Source organism: Rhinolophus sinicus, chromosome 5 (assembly GCF_057876585.1).
Source record: "Rhinolophus sinicus isolate RSI-liver-muscle chromosome 5, RSI-T2T, whole genome shotgun sequence".
NCBI classification, from domain to species: Eukaryota; Metazoa; Chordata; class Mammalia; order Chiroptera; family Rhinolophidae; genus Rhinolophus; species Rhinolophus sinicus.
Window position 1 is genome coordinate 53045225 of NC_142505.1, and position 17008 is coordinate 53062232.

Consider the following 17008-nt stretch of genomic DNA (forward strand, 5'->3'; position numbering starts at 1 on the left):
TCTCATTTACTCATTCATGGGCCCAGGCATTCTTCAGCAAGTATTTATTGAGCATGTCTTACCCAGCACTAAGCTACATGCTGAGAATATATCAGTGAACTCCACATGAGGAAATAAAGTAAACAGGGAAACAAACAGGGCAATTTCACAAGATAGGAGGTGATATGAGAAAGAGTGGCCAACGGACCTATTATAGACAGGCTGGTCAGAGAAGCCTCTCTGGAGCGGTGATAGGTGAGCTAAGATCTGAATGATGAGAAGAAGCCAGCCATGTGAAGATCTAAGGAAAGAGCATTTCAGGACAAGAGAATATAAAAGAAAAGACCTCTAAGAGGGATTGTGCCTGGAGAGTTTCTGAGAATATAGAGGCCGGTATGGTTGGAATGTGATGATGCATATTACATGTTTTGTAGGTCATAAGAATAATATGGATTTTAGTCTACTTGTAACAGAAAGACATTGTAAGTTTTTTTTTGTGTTTTTTTTTTTTAGATTTTATTGGGGAAGGGGAACAGGACTTTATTGGGGGAACAGTATGTACTTCCAGGACTTTTTTTCCAAGTCAACTTGTTGTCCTTTCAGTCTTAGTTGTGGAGGGCGCAGCTCAGCTCTAGGTCCAGTTGCCATTGCTAGTTGCAGGGGGCACAGCCCTCAACACTCCTTGCGGGAGTCGAACCGGCAACCTTGTGGTTGAGAGGATGCGCTCCAACCAACTGAGCCATTCGGGAGCTCAGCGGCAGCTCAGCTCAAGGTGCCATGTTCAATCTTAGTTGCAGGGGGCACTGCCCACAATCCCTTGCGGGACTCGAGGAATCGAACTGGCAACCTTGTGGTTGAGAGCCCACTGGCCCATGTGGGAATCGAATCGCCAGCCTTCGGAGTTAGGAGCATGGAGCTCTAACCACCTGAGCCACCGGGCCGGCCCCATTGTAAGGTTTTTAAGCAGAGTGGCAACATAAACTGATTTATATTTTAAATCGATCACTTTGGCTGTGAAATGAAAAATGGAATGTGGAGGGATATGCAGTGCAAAGTTAAAATAAAAAGACCAGTTGAAAAGCCTTTGCAACAGTCAGGGAGAGAGATGCTGATATCTTGGACTATGATAGTAGCAATAGAGATGGGAAGTGAGTAGATTTGAGATTTGGGGATGGAGAGATAAGGTAAGTCAAAGAGGACTTTTAGATGTTGATCTCGAGAAGTGGGAATGGTAGTATCATTTACTGAGGTGGAGAAGACTGGAAGAGAAACAAGTTTGGAAAGAAAAAATCAAAAGTCCTTTCTGTTTTGAATAGGTCAAATTTATGATCCTATTCATCATCTGACTAGAATATCAAGTAGGCAGTTGTATATTTAAATCTGGAGTTCAGAGGAAAGTTCACGTGATTAGACACATATATCTGAGGGTTACTGGCACATAGATGACATTTAAATCCATAATTTCAATCTGTGGATGAGATTACCTAGGGAAGCGAAAAGGGCTCAGCTCTGAATTCTGTGGCTTGCCAACATTTCAAAGATAGCAGAGGAAAAACAAAGGAGGCCAAGTGAGTGAAGAGGGTTGAACGGAGACTCTGCTGCCTGGAAAGTTCCTCTCTGGCCAAAGACTTGCTCCTTGGCTTCAGCTGCTTGTTGTAGGCACCACCATGCAAAGCCATATTGGAGCCTGAGGCAAAAGGAAAATTGTATATCCCTATATACACTTACCAAAATATCTGCCCATATTTTGAATGGAAAAATGTATCAAAAGCTCTATAATCAAAAATATGATTATATACAAAGCCTTGTGTTGCACAGTTTTCATGTAATTGTCAACTCTCGTAAATCTGGCCAGTGGGAAGACTTGATGGGCAAGTGACCCCACTACAGAGGGCTAGTTGGAAAAGACTATTCCACTTGCACAATAATAGAGGACTATAAAAGAAATGAACAACAGCCTATCTGTATTTAACATTTTGATATATTTCTCATTGTGGATTTTTTTTGCATTAATTTTGATTCTTTAAAGATTGCATTAAAAGATTATTTATCTTGATTACTGAATTTTTTGACACATCTTGAAATTTTGTGTCCTCACAGTGCCTCATTTGCCTCACCCTAATCTTGGCCTGGACCCAAGACAAATTTTCCTCTTTTGAAAGAGAAGCTGACAATCCGGATTTTGATGTGAAATCTGACATTTTAAATATTGTGTTGGCTGATCATTCAAAAATTTTAAAATATAATGGCCAAACAAAGCATTAAGCGTTCTACCATGAAGCATCCTAGTATCATGAAAAGCCCATGGAATTGACCATCAGAAGACTTGTGTTCTAATCTTAGTTTTAACCTAAACACATAGCACTTTAACTTTCCTGGGCCTGGTTTTTCATATTATTAAAAGTACAAGTCTATGACCCAGTGTCAGGCACAATGATTAGCATTTTATGAAATACATTAAATCAAATGGATCTGAAGTATAAATATTAGATTGAACCATATGAAATTACTGACAACTGGCCGCTTTAGATCTACAAAAACATTCATTTCATGTGGTTCAACCTATAGTTTTGTTTCACTGTTGAACTTGAGAGTGTGATAAACCAGGCAATGGTGTGCCAAGCCATGTTAGAGCCTGAGGCTGATGGAAAAATGTGTCTCGCTGTGTTGTACAGCGAGATCAGGAATTGTTGATCAGAGACCTCTAGCCAGAGGACAAGGACACTGATGGTCACAGGATAATGACTTGCCTTTTTTTCTGCCATAGAAGCAGCTAATTTGATTGGAAGGCTTGTTCCCAGGGGTTCTCACCTAAAAATACCCATTCTCTGTACAGGCCTCCGAGTGGCTCCTGTCTGAGTCCATTTAGGGTTTCTAACTTGCATCTGAATGATTTATATGTATAAAGATCTTAAGACTCCATTATTTGCAAAATAATGCAGCTTTGATGTAAACAGCTCAAGTTCAAGGTGAAAAGAAACGGATGAGTCTCTATCAAAACTTGTACATTCGTTTTTGTCCAGAACAGTTAACTGAGTTTAGCATTAAGCAAGCAAGCATAAAATGTAGCTACGCACCAGCCTCTTTCAATCTGAGTGCATCTACTCATGCATACCAGGTGTACTTACGATGGTTATTTCATTAAAGTAGGTCTTATAGTAATCTGCATTGTAGATTTTTTTTCCTACTCCCTTAGGCAATTAATTTTAAGCTATAGCTAATGCGTGCAGTTCAGCTGTACATTGATTTCAGGCTGAGTTACTTGTCAGATTCAATTCACTTCTTTAGTTTATAAGGAACATGAGAATCCTACACCATTTGTGTTCGTGCAGAACTTGTTGCTTAAACGTAGTATATGTTGATAAAAAAAGTAGAAACTCTTCATGTACATAAGGATACTAGAGGATTTTTCATTCAATTCAAGAAACATACTAAGTGTTCAATACATATTTGTTGAATGAATAAACATGTATTGAATATTTACTATATGTTTGATGCTGTGACATCAAAGTTTAAAAGGCAGGGAAGTGTGGGAATATTTGGAGTATGTGAATGACAGAAGTAGGACAGCAGCAGTGGTGGTAATTTTTCATCTTGTCAGTTTAGTCCTTTATCCTGGAATCTTAGTCCTAAACCTAGTCCTCCTACCTCTTCTGTGAGCCTCCCAAGATCCCTTTCAGGAGCTGCTGCTTTTGATTCATTGGCCAAAGTTAGTTACCCTTGCTTACAACTAAAAGCCCTGACTGATTCAGAGGAGAACCCCCAGTACAAGGGAGGGGCCCTTTTCATACATAGGATATTTTTGTAGTGAACCCTAGGAGAGTATACCAAGGAGTAAATCAGGATGAAGAGTTTTGAAATAATTGGGACACAAAAAGTTTTTCCTTGAAGCTTTATAAAAGGAAATGAGAACACCTCTGTAGGGTATCCAATGTGGCAATGAAGTCCATCAACCCTGTTGTCTATGGAAAGAAATGGTGTGTAAGCTAATTTATTTACTAGTATCATTTAATGGAATTTTACAGTAATGATCCTGATTCATCAACAACTTTTAAGTTATATTCATCTATTTGCTATGATAGTGAAGTCTGTAACACCTTGGATAGATTTAGATTTTAATGAGAACTGTTTTAAGTATCTATGAATTGATTGTAACAGAAGGTTATTTGTAAAATTCATTTGCATGGTGTAATTCATTCTTCAACATTGCCAGATAAATCTACTGTTGCTGTGGTTGCTAGATATCTGATTCGTTCATTTTGGTCTAAATTCAGTGTTGTTTTTGCTAATAGCCATATATAAACTTTTCATGAGTGGTCAGTTTATCTAATAGAGAAGAAACCGATTCCTGACTGTATTGAGTTAATTTACTTTCTTTACATGTAAAGATAAAAAGGAATTAAGAAACACATTTGACAAAATTATTTGTAAAAATAACTAATTTATTTAAATATTAATTTCATAATAGTATTTTCCTATAGATGTAGCTCCAGAATGCTTATGTTTTAAAACATTGTCTAAAACTGTTAATGTCCAAAGCAAGTCTTCAGAGATGTCAAATTTCCGATATCTCTTGATTAATAAATATTAAGCATTGATAGGATATCAGATCTGGCTGATTGCTTGTCAGGTATGTTGTAGAAAAAAATTTAATCGTTGGATGGCAGGTCATTGGACTAAATAAGTGACTTTTAGGATCCCTCAGGTCTTTAAATTCTGTGGGCAACTATGATGTACAGTTAAGGGTTACCAAATTAGGACTCATAGTTTAAAAAATACTTTTATATTTGTGTGACTTTAATTTTATCTCAAAATTTTAAAACTGGATAAAATTTTAGTAATATAGTTTGTCATTGTAGAAAATACCTGTATTAAAAAAATAGACTTAAATGAATTGAATGTTCTAGAAAATTACCTAGCCCATTACAGATTCCTACTTAAATATGAAACATTGTATTTTACAACAAAAACAAATGTTTCAACAAATACTGGCTTTTAACTTTTTAGTTTTATTTAAATTATTTTCATATATAATTTTATATGTATATATTTATCTATATGTATATATTATAAGTGTTCTATCTCTAAAATATCTCTCAAATCCATCTGTTTCTCTTTCTCTTGTAACATATCCTAATTCAAACAACTGTCAGGTCTTACTGGGGCTTCTGCCATATCCTTATACAGCTCTCCCTGCTTCCACTTGTGCCCTTTCCAATCCATTCTCTAGACAACAGCCAGAATGAGCTTTTAAAACTGTCAATTATATACATATACATACATGTATATGTATATGAACATATGCATGTATGTATATATATCATTCCTCTCCTTAAACTCCTCCTGTAGCTTCTCTCTGCTCTTAGTAAAATCCTAGTTCTACACAATAACTAACAAAGAACTCTAAGCTCTCACATGTGCCTACATCTCCAACTTCCTCTCTACCCCTTGTCTCTTTTTGTCCCCTGTGCATTTTTTTGGTTACAACAATCTTGAATTATAATTCACATACCATACAATTCAACCATCTAAAGTGTACAATTCAATAGACTTTGATATATTCAGAAAATTGTGCAATCTTCACCATAATCAATTTTAGAACATTTTCATCACTCCAAAAGGAAACTCTGTACCCTTTAGCAGTCATCCTCAATTTCCCCCGACACTCTCAGTCCTAAGTAACCACTAATCAACTATCTATCTCCATAGATTTGCCTCTACTGGATCTTTTATATAAATGGAATTGAATTATACAATATGTAACTTTTGTGACTGGTTCTTTCACTTAGCATGTCTTTAAGGTTCATCCGGATTGTAGCGTGTATCAGTATTTCATTCATTTTTACTGCTGAATACAACTCCATTGTGTAGATGAGTCACGTGTTATGTATCTGTTTACAAGTTGTTAGATATTTGAGTTGCCTCTACTTTTTGGCTCTTCTGAATAATGCTGCTATGAGCATTCATGTACAAGTTATTGTGTAGATGCATACATTTCTTTTCAATGTATTTCTAGGAGTAGAATTATTGGTCATAGGGTAATTCTACAGCTAATCTTTTGAGGAACTACCAAGTTGTTTTCCAAAGCAGCTACACCATTTTATATTCCTACTATCTGTATGGGTTCTATCTTCTCCATATCCTTGTTGGAGAAACCCACTACCGGTCTTTTTCATTATAGCCATTCTAGTGGGACATGCTATCTTATTGTGGCTTTAATTTGCATGTCTGATGGCTAATGATGTTGAACATCTTTTCATGTGTTTATTGTGCATTTATATATCTTCTTAGGAGAAATGTCAATTCAGAACCTTTGTCCATTTAAAAAATTGGAGTTCTTTATATGTTCTAAATGTAAGTTATCAGACAAAATTTGCAAATATTTTCTCTGATTCTGTGGATTATTTCCTTTCTTGACAGAGTCCTTTGAATAACAAGCGTTCATCATTTTGATGATTTATTTTTATTTATTTATTTATTTATTTATTTATTTATTTATTTATTATTGTGGCTTGTGCTTGTGGTGTCATATCTAGGAAACCATTGCCTAATCTAAGATTATGAAGATTTAAACCTATGTTTTCTTCTAAGAGTTTTATTGTTTAACTCTTACATTTAGGTCTTTGATCCATTGTGAGTTAATATTTGCATATGGTATGAGGAAGGTGTTCAACTGCATTCTTTTGCATGTGTATATCCAGTAATCACAGCACCATTTGTTGAAAAGACTACTATTTCCCCATTCAATGGTCTTGGCACTCTTGTCAAAATCAGTTTAACATGGGTTTATTTCTGGACTCTCAAGTCTATTCCATTAATCTGTAAGTCCATCCAATGTCAATACCACACTATCTTCATTACTGTGGCTTTGTAGTAACTTTTGAAATTGGGCAGTGTGAGTCCTCCTACTTCATTCTTTTTTTCAAAATTGTTTTGGCTATTCTGGTTCCCTGCATTTGCATATGAATTATGAGATCAACTTGTCAATTTCTGCAAAAATGACACCTAAGATTTTATGAGGAATTACCTTGAATTTGTCCATCAATTTAGTGAGTATTGCCATCTTTATAATATTAAGTCTTCCAATAATATTAAGTCTTACAACATGGGATGTCTTCCATTTATTTAGGTCTTTAATTTCTTTCAATAATGTTTTGTAGTTTTTAGTGTATAAATTTTGCACTTTTTTGTTAAATTTATTCCTAAATATTTTCTTTTGATGCTTTTTGTAAGTGAATATTTTTCTTAATTTCATTTTCAGATAGTTCATTGCAAGTATACAGAAATACAATTGCCTTTTAAAAATTTATCTGTATTTGTCACAACCTTTTAAAGCAGAATGTGACTTGAGCACTATATTTCCATTCACAAAACTTTCTCTAGTTATTTTCAAACAGCTTTACAACATGACTAAGTAGGCTTATAATTTTGTTCCTCTAAACAGTACTTTTCTTTGGAAAAGAAGCTCTATGGATAGTTACTCCTGTCAAGTGGCTCAGCTTAATGTACTAATTTCTAGAGGCCAGTACATGCAGTTAATAACTATAGGGGATGGAAGGTTTGAAAAAATCGTAGGAGATTAAAGTTGTTTTAACCAATAGTTTTCTTTTAAACATCATAGTATATCTCAGAACCCTTCAGTGACAAAAGATTTGGTCTATTAAGGAATCTGCTTGATAGCTAAATACTTTAGACCACAAAGTTAACATTACGTTACATACATCTTACAACAAACAGAACCTTGATCTGTTAAAATAACCCAACATGAAAGTAGAAAGGAAAAACTAGCTCTGATTTAGTGTCTGAGGTATCACAGTATTATACACTTAAAAGTAGAAAGAAATCTTATGTTTCCTTTAAGTAGTTATTGTTATGCCATGCAGATTTTTAAAGTGTTAATAAAATTTTTAAAAATTCTTGAAAATATATTATCAGAGGAAATGAAGGTAAAATATTCACATGTACCAGCCATTCTTTAGGCAGAGCTTAGTCTACTTCTTCCAAGCCTGACACGTCATCGTCCCCTTCAAGGAGTGGCACCTTTTCAGTTACAGCAGCATTACTGTCATCAGCAGTGGGGTCACCTTCATCAATAGCAAGACCAAGTTTAATCATCCTGTAAATCCTGTTAACATATGTCGGGGGATCTTTCAAACTGAAGCTGGAAGACAGGAGTGCAGTATCTTAGAGCAGGATGACCAGATCTTTCACAGACTTGTCAGCCTCTGCCTTTTGTCTTAAGGTCTCGATGATGGAATGGTCAGGGTTTATCTCCAGTGTTTCTTTGCTGCCATGTAGCCCATTGTTGATTTGTCTTTTAGGGTTGAGCCTTCATGATGCTTTCCATGTTTGCTGTCCAGCCATATGTGCTTGTGACAATGCAGCATGGGGATGTCACTAATCGGTTTGATATGACTACCTTTTCTACTTTTTTCTCGAAGATGTCTTTCATGATTTTGCAGAGGTTTTCAAACTTTGTTGTTTTATCTTCCTGATTCTTTTTCTCTTCTTCGTCTTCTGGAAGTTCCAAGCCCTCTTTGGTGACTGACACTAAAGTCTTTCCCTCCAATTCCTTCGGCTGTTGGATACAGTGCTCATCAATAAGCTCAATCATATCGATTACTTATAGGCCGTGCTTGCAAAAACGTGTCACAAAGGCAAAGTTAGCTACCTGGCCCTTGGACTCACCTGTAATCGATGTTTCTGGTTATCCTTCATTCTTGTGCAACAGTGCGTGAGAGAAGCCATCTCATCACTAGAGGCAAATGTGTAGTACCTTAACAGCTCTGAAAGCTTCTTCCACTTTTGAGAATCTTCATGTATTCCGAGCTTAGTGTTTTTAGAGAACTGCTCATAAAATTTTGAGTAGTTCTCTTTATCTTTTGCCAGTTCAGTGAAGAGGGCTAAGAATATTTTAAGCAAATTCTTCTGATAACTTTCAAAATTTTGCTTTGTTGCAACATCTGCCAGGAAATATTTAGAGGAAAATTCTCAGAGTCCACCACACCTGTAATGAAATTCACATATTCAGGGATTGGCTCCTCACAGTTATCCATGATGAAAACTCTGTGAATGTTGGTCTTTTCCTTTCTGTTTTCAAGTAGGTCAAAGGGAGCATGTTTTGGGACAAAAAGGAGGGCTCTGAATTTCAGTTGTATCTTCAACTGAAAAATGCATCACTGGCAAGTGACCTTCCAGTCATTAATCAAGCTCTTGTAGAATTCCCTATGTTCTTAATTAGTAATATCATCAGGATTTCTTCTCCAGATAAGCTTTGTCTTGTTCAGTTCTTCTTGGTCAACATACTTCTCCTTATCTTCTTTTCCTTGTCACCATCGTTTTCTTTTTCTTCTTCTTCATCATAACCAACATCTCTTACCTCAGGTTTATCATTGGGCTCTTTTTCTTTCTCTTTCTGTTTATCTTCCTTTTCTTCAGCCTCATCATCAATGACTTCTTTGTCACTTAAAGACCTTCTCCCAGCTAGAGCAGCCACTTCAGAAACTACTGAGTTGTTTCATGATGGAACCATTTTTCAAAATGTTTCTAGAGTTCTTCTTTTGGAATTGGCTTTACAGCTTGTGATATTTTCTTTGCATCATATCAAGTCTTAAGAAAAACAGTTGTGTAAAATGAAATCTGAATCTATAGTATAGACATATAAATACCTAATAATATGACATAGCAGTGGATTTGGCGGTGATAACTTATATTCCCCAAGTCTACAGAGAGCCACCCTTAGCATGCTCACTAAGAGAGCAGTCATGTTTCTTTTTCACTAACATTTTGGAAAACTCAGTGTATGCTTCTGGAGTTAAAACACTTAGGTATGTGTAAAAAAAGAAAACCTGCAGATAGCTCTTGACTGCAATTCACATTGTAGATTACTTTTTAGGTAGCCTGTAAATATGCAAGAAGCAATTCCAGATGGACTTTAAGTGAGACCACTGGTTCCATCCTGGCTCTGATACCTACAGCTCTAAGACTCTGGTAGGTTATTTGACCCCCCCAAGTTTCAGCTTCTCTCCTGTAAAACTCACTCACTTGTTAAATGGACTGGTAAGAGTCAGATGATATAGTGTTACTGCAAGTGTTCACCCTAGTGCTAGGTACATAGTAGGCTGTCAATAAATGGTAGCCACTATTGTCAGTATAATCACCTCATTAGCCCAACCCCCATCTTACAGCTAAGGAAACAGAGAGACTTTGTGATTTGCCAAGAATAAGGGCAGCTGTCAAAAAGCTGAAATTTGAAACTGGATCTGCTGGCTTACAGTCCACTTCTTTCTATTTCAACATGCAGATCAAGCCTCAGATAGCAGAGCTTAACAGCTGGGAGGATCAAGTTCATTTTATGGCTGTAAGATAGCCAGGAAAGAATGTGGCATGTATACTTTGCTAATGAAAAGTAAACAGAAGAACCTTTCTAGTCCTTTGGCTGCAAATCAGAATCCTTTTGTGCAGATTGAATTCATTTTGTTATTGCGTCAGGATAAAATAGATTCTATTACCATTCTCCATCACTATTTCTCCATTTTCCCTGCTCTGAGTATATCCCATCTCTTAGAATTAGAATGGGGGATTTTAGTTGATCACAACAGCCATTGAGAAGTCATAGGGGAAAGAAATAAAAATAACCTTTACTGATACAAAAGGAGAAATAAAAAAATAACTGGGGTAGCAATAACATATTAATTTAAAATTTTCCATAAGATAAGACTAAAAAGTCTGTGTGACCACATATAGTATGGTTATGACCCTTTTAATGATTTTATTTCACCTTGCCTTCAGGAAAAATCATATTGATAAGAAAGATTGAAAAACAACTTGAGGGAAATTTGAATTTTTAACATTTAAATACATTCAATTAGGTGGTTTTTACATCTATTGATTATATCATTTATTAATAGAATCTGACCTGTGGCAAATGACCCACAAAACAAAATATCAAGAAAGTTCTTATTTTTGCTCTTTTCTTTATCATTATTCTGTGGTCTTATAGGCTGAGCGAAGGTTATACTACTTATGCTTTCAAAAAAGATGAGGTAATGGGGGTGGAAATCCAGCCCAATCTCTCGCCACCTCCCCAAGTCTTTCAGAGAATGGGGCATCTTTTATCTTTATACCAGAGCTCTATCTTTTCACCAAGTCACATTCCCAAGGAGCTACATCCATCCTTAACGGGCACCTTTTCTAACTCATCCAAAGAGCTTGTGTAGGATAGGGTGATTCTGATGTAGGCCTTATAGCCATACTGGTAATGCAATCTGAAATCAGCTTACAAAGCAAAATCTGTTTTGCAAGAATGAGCAAACACTCCAACTCTTGCATACACAAGTTCGTAATAGAAAATTAACCCTGCATGAAAACTTCCAAAGTTCAATCACTAGTTAACTCACTTCATTCATGCATGTATGCATGTATTCCTTCAACATATATGATACAAGAGTAATGCCACTGTTGATCTAATAAGGAATTTCAGAGAGAATTCCGTAAACAGTGAAGGAAATTTAACCCATTGCTATTTATTATGAGCTATCACTGTGTGATTACATGCATGTTATTGTGATTACTCATTAATTTTTAACATTGCACATTTAGCGTGGATTGTTGAAAACCTGCCTGTTTTCTGAATAGGCACTAAGAAAAAGCTAGCATTTTTCACAACTATGTTAGTCCCTAGCCCTACTGTTTTCTATTTACCCTTTGAAGAAAACCCCTGCTGAATGTTTGCCTTTCTAGCAATTGTTAAGTTCTCAGAATGGGTTCTTTTGGGTGGCTGCCCAAACTCATTAGGCCTCCATACCCAGCTCAGGCAGCATTAGCCAGCAGGTTTATTTTCATATAAGCAGTGTTATTGAATGTGTTCTGTTGTATGACTTTTCTGAGTCTTTACCTCTGCATGAGTTCTCTGTTTATTTCTCTTTATGCACACAATGGAAGCATTTCAGAGCTTTTCAAAATGAGCAACCAAATCCTTTCAAGATCGCAGCTCTGACTTCCATGGGTACCCTTTTTGAAATCATAGGAGTTAGTGCTTTATGTATTAATCATGTTAGATAGTTTGGTTCAGATAGTTTGGTTCCCCTACAGCTCAGGACTCCACTTCTTTGAGAAGACTTGGAAAATTTCAGTGACTACTCTTGAGCTAATCCTCATTCCACTTTATCCTGGTCCCAAGTTTAGCCAACCTCTGTGTCCCTTGCAGCTACAAGGAATGTGAATTAAAGCCACAAGATCATCATTCCTTTGTAGTTCGTTCTTACAAACAAAACTCAGAGTCCACACAGTCAGAATTATCATTAGTGCCTGAGATTTGTAGAAAAGGCAGGAGACCTGGAATAAAGTTATCTCAGCTCATTGAAATGAGCAAATCTCAATCTGGAATAGGGTGGGGTACTTAATGAACTAGGATAAGGAATATACTAAGTGTCAAATTTGCAGGTTACCAGACAATTTTATTTTCTTATAATTGGGTCCAACTTCTTAAAATTGATAGGTGAAAGAGAAAATTTAGAAGAGATAAAAATGGTTACATATTTATGAGGGATAAAAATGCCAGCAAATATTTTTGATATTTGAACATGTATATGGAAAACTGAAGAGTTTGTCTTTAGTTGGATGTACCCATAATATTTAAAACATGGTTATTTGAGTATATTCAATGTATGAAATTTGCCATCCTTTATATTCAAGATATGTGACCACATAAAAGCAGTCAACTGATCTTAAAGAAAGGAGCAAAGGCAATACAATACTAGAGTAAAGATAGTCTTTTCAACAAATGGTGCCAAACAACTGGACATCCATATACAAAACAGTGAATCTAGACACAGATCTTACATCCTTCAGAAAAATTCTCCCAAAATTGATCATAGGCCTAAATGTAAAATGCAGAACTATAAAACTAGAAGATGACGTAGGAGAAGTTCTGGATGACCTTGGATTTGGCTGTGACATTTTAGAGTTCATAAACTGGAATTCATTACAATTAAAAAATTCTGCTCTGCAAAAGACATTGTCAAGTGAATGAGATGATAAGACACAGACTGGAAGAATATATTTGCAAAAGACACTTATGATAAAGGACTATTATCTAAAATATAAAAGTAATTTTTAAAACTCAACAAGAAAACAAGCAATCTAATTAACAAATGGGTCAAAGACTTTAACAACTCACCAAAGAAGATATACTGATGATAAATAAGCATATAAAAACATGTTCCATATCATAGATCATCAGGAAAGTGTAAATTAAAACAATGAGATACCACTACACACCTATCAAAATGACCAAAATTAAAATGCTTTCGACACCAAATGCTGGAAAGGATGTGGAACAACAAGAACTCTCGTTCATTATTGGTGGGAATGCAAAATGGTACAACTACTTTGGAACACAGTTTGGCGATCTCTTACAAAACGAAATACACTTTTGTGATCCAGGACTCACAAAGAACTGAAAACTTATGTTCACACAAAAACTTGCACATGGATGCTTATATCAGCTTTATTCATAATTGTCAAAACTTGAAAGCAACTAAGATATTCTTCAGTAGGTGGATGGATAAATAAAATGTGGTACATCTAGACAATGGAATATAAAATTCAGTGTTCAAAAGAAATGTGCTACATGAAGCCATGAAAAGGCATGGAGAAAGCTTAAATGCATATTACTAGGTCAAAGTAGCCAATCTGAAAAGGCTCCATATTGCTTGATTCCAACTATGTGATGTTCTGGAAAAGGCAAAAAGTATGGAACAGAAAAAAAAATATCAGTGGTTGCCTGGGGATGGGGAGAGGGAGACATGAATAGGTGGAGCACAGAGGACTTTTAGGGCAGTGAAAATACTCTGTATGTTACTATAATGATGGATACATGTTATTATACATTTGTCCAAATCCATGGAATGTACAACACCAAGAGTGAACCTTAATGAAAACTATGTACTTTGGGTGATAATGATGTGTCAATGTAGGTTCACCAGTTTTAACAAACATAGCAGTCATGTTGAGGATGGTACTGTGCGGGGAGCAAGGTTGTGCATATGTGGGCGAAGGGAGGTTGTGGGAAATCTTTGTACCTTCTGCTCAATATTACTGTGAACATAAAACTATTCTAAAAATAAAGTCTATTAAAAACAAACAAAAAAGATATGTACACTTCTCTATATGTGTGTTTCAATAAAAAAGATTAAAAAAAAAATCCTGGTTGTGTCAGTGTCAAAAGTGAATAAAATTATCTGAACATGTTTATTGATTTAACTAGAATAATTTGAAATGTAGGTATTATATGACCTCTATCCCAATGAATTATATGGCCCATACTATGTGTTAAATTTGTCTTAAAATTTGAATTATGTGAGAATACTGCATTTATTATTTTAGAGACAATTACTAGGAAAACATGAATGTGATAGTTATCAAAATTTCTGTTATTAGTCAAGGACCATCTAAATTAAAGCTTACAAGTCCCCCTTCTGTTCAAATTTTTCATTTTTGTTAAGACAGGGGGATTGTAATGGTGGCACTAAATCTTCTATTTTGAGATTTGGATCTCTGTCTTAACAATTTTCTTTTGTTTCTGGCTTATGATCTTTTGCTACTAAAAAAAAAATTATGCCTTTCCAGGTTTTCACTGTAACTCTTCTGTGTTGCATACAATACTCACTCTACTAGGATCTGATTTGGGTCAGTCATTTTTGCCATGTGCTTTTGAACAGATTTATTTATTAATGATGCTGATTCTGACTTAATTCTCTGAGAGTGGAACTGACATTAGGTTTAAAGCGCTTTAAGCTTCTCAAAAGTCAAGAAAAAATCTGTAATGTTGGTTTATTGCGGTTGTTTTTCTATTGTTTATTTAAGCACTCAAATATTGTTAGTCTTAGAAAAAGCCTTTTCATTTTTTATTAACCTAATGGATATTATAAACTGAAGTTTCAGATTTGGTTTCTAGAATACATTTATTATCATTTTATACCTATCTGTCTGTCTAGCTAATCTAATATTTGTCTTTCACTTATTGATCATCATACATTTTAATTCTAGTTGTATTTGTCAGACTGATCCATCAAGTGAAAAGTTAGCAGTTCTTGTTTTTCTCTTTTTGGAACTTTGTGATGAATATTATTCCAGAGTTGAGTTGTTTTGTTGGTTGTGATGAACATTGTCTACGCTGAGCCTTTGCCACAAATTCTCCTTTGTCACATGGCTCTCTGTTTGCTGTTGTGATTCTGCCATGGTTGTGAGCCAGCTCTTACTCATGATAAATACAGCATGGGTTGAATTAAAAGATGTCTAAAGCTATTGTGTCTACCTGTTAGTCAGTACCTTAAAAAATTTTCCTTCCCATTCTTTCAACCCTTGGTTTTCCTAAATCTTAGAGTAGTATACATTATTATTTTTTAAATTAGCAAAGTGAATAGTATTTACTGTCTCTAATTTTACATGTTTTTATTCATATTTTCAAAATGATCCTGTTGAGGTAATTTATGCAAAGCTATCTGTTACTAGTTTAAATACTTTATAGACACTCAACTCAATTTTTTTTTTAAATTCCTTTCCTTGTTAAATTTTTGCTGGTGTGACCTAATATTTACAGCACTTTGTTGAAATCTTACTCCTTGGTAGGAGGCAATCAAAGGTGAGAAAAGCTGGAAAGAGTAGAAAACTTGACCATTCACTAGGTTCCAAACATGTCGGTCATTTCCACTATGCAAAACAGCTTAGGACTTGTAGCTTTCCTTAGATCACTTATAAAACTTTGTAGCTTTCCTTAGATCACTTATAAAACTTTGTACATGGGGGCTGCAAACTTTGAAGCAGGAAATAGCATAGATCTGCTATGGATAATGGAATGGAGCTGACTGATACTGATAAATTTCAAGGATGATGGCCCTTCTAATCAGGACCAGTCATCCACATAATACTTGGATCAGATAATTACCAAATGCAGTGAACACTTTTTAATCCTTATTTGACCTCCAGACATAGTAACAGCATCAAGTCCAATAAATGTTAGGCTGTAACACAGAGTTAATAGCCTGGTACCTCACACCTTACTCCATAATGCTTTTCCAGGTGACTCCTTCTTCACCATCCTGTAAAACGTCCTATTCCGTTGAACCTCATGCTCGCCAGCTTTGACAGTCATTACACCCTTAGTCTTTTCATGATAATGTTCTGGTGCCCTAACTACTCATCCATTAAAGCTTTTCTCTTAATTTTTTTATTTTGAAATAATTTGTATTTATAAAACAGTTGTGACGAAGTATACCGAGTTCTCATATACCCTTCAGCGAATTTCCCCTGATGTTAATCTCTTATCTAACCTTGGTACATTTATCAAAACTAAGAAATTAGCCTTGGTACAATGCAATGAATTAAACAACAGATTTTTGTTTGGACTTCCTTCACCAGTTTTTCCACTAATGTCTATTTTCCCCAAGATCCAATCCACATTGCAATTAGGTGTCATCTCCCCTTAGTCTGCTTCAGTCTGCCTTTCCTTATTTCATAGCCTTTCTTGTTCCTCATGACTTTGACACTTTCAAAGATTACCGGTCAGATGTTTTGTAGAACATCCCTCAATTTGGGTTTGGCTGATGTTTCTCATGGTTAGACTGGGGTTATGGATTTGAGGAAGACATGATCACAGAAGTGAAGTACCCTTCCCAACACATCATATTAGCATGATGTCATCATTGCTTTGTGCCTGTGATCTGCACCTTGATCACTTGGTTAAGGTGGTGTTGGATGCATTTCTCTACTGTAAACTTACTATTTTTTCCTCTTTTCATATTTTTTCTGGGTAGAAGTGAGTCACTAAGTCTAGTCTACACTTAAGGGGAGGAGAGTTAAGCTCTGCCTCCTGGAGAAATATTGAAAAATTTTTGGACATACATTAAAATCACTGCAGTAATAAATAAATATGTTGGGGAAGATAGTCTGAGGCTATGTAAATATTCTGTTTCTTTTTAATGTTGTGATGCCAACTTTTAGCATTTATCCATGATGATTGCTGTGG

General features: G+C 35.5%; 1 protein-coding gene and 1 pseudogene across 2 annotated transcripts in view; one reads left to right on the top strand and one right to left on the bottom strand.

Moving 5' to 3' along the window:
- The window catches only part of LOC109443577 (uncharacterized), a 318204-nt gene that overhangs the window by 20954 nt on the left and 280242 nt on the right, over positions 1–17008 (top strand). The gene's annotated exons all lie outside the window — the stretch shown is intronic.
- The window catches only part of LOC109443573 (heat shock protein HSP 90-alpha pseudogene), a 275719-nt pseudogene continuing 266676 nt past the window's right edge, over positions 7966–17008 (bottom strand).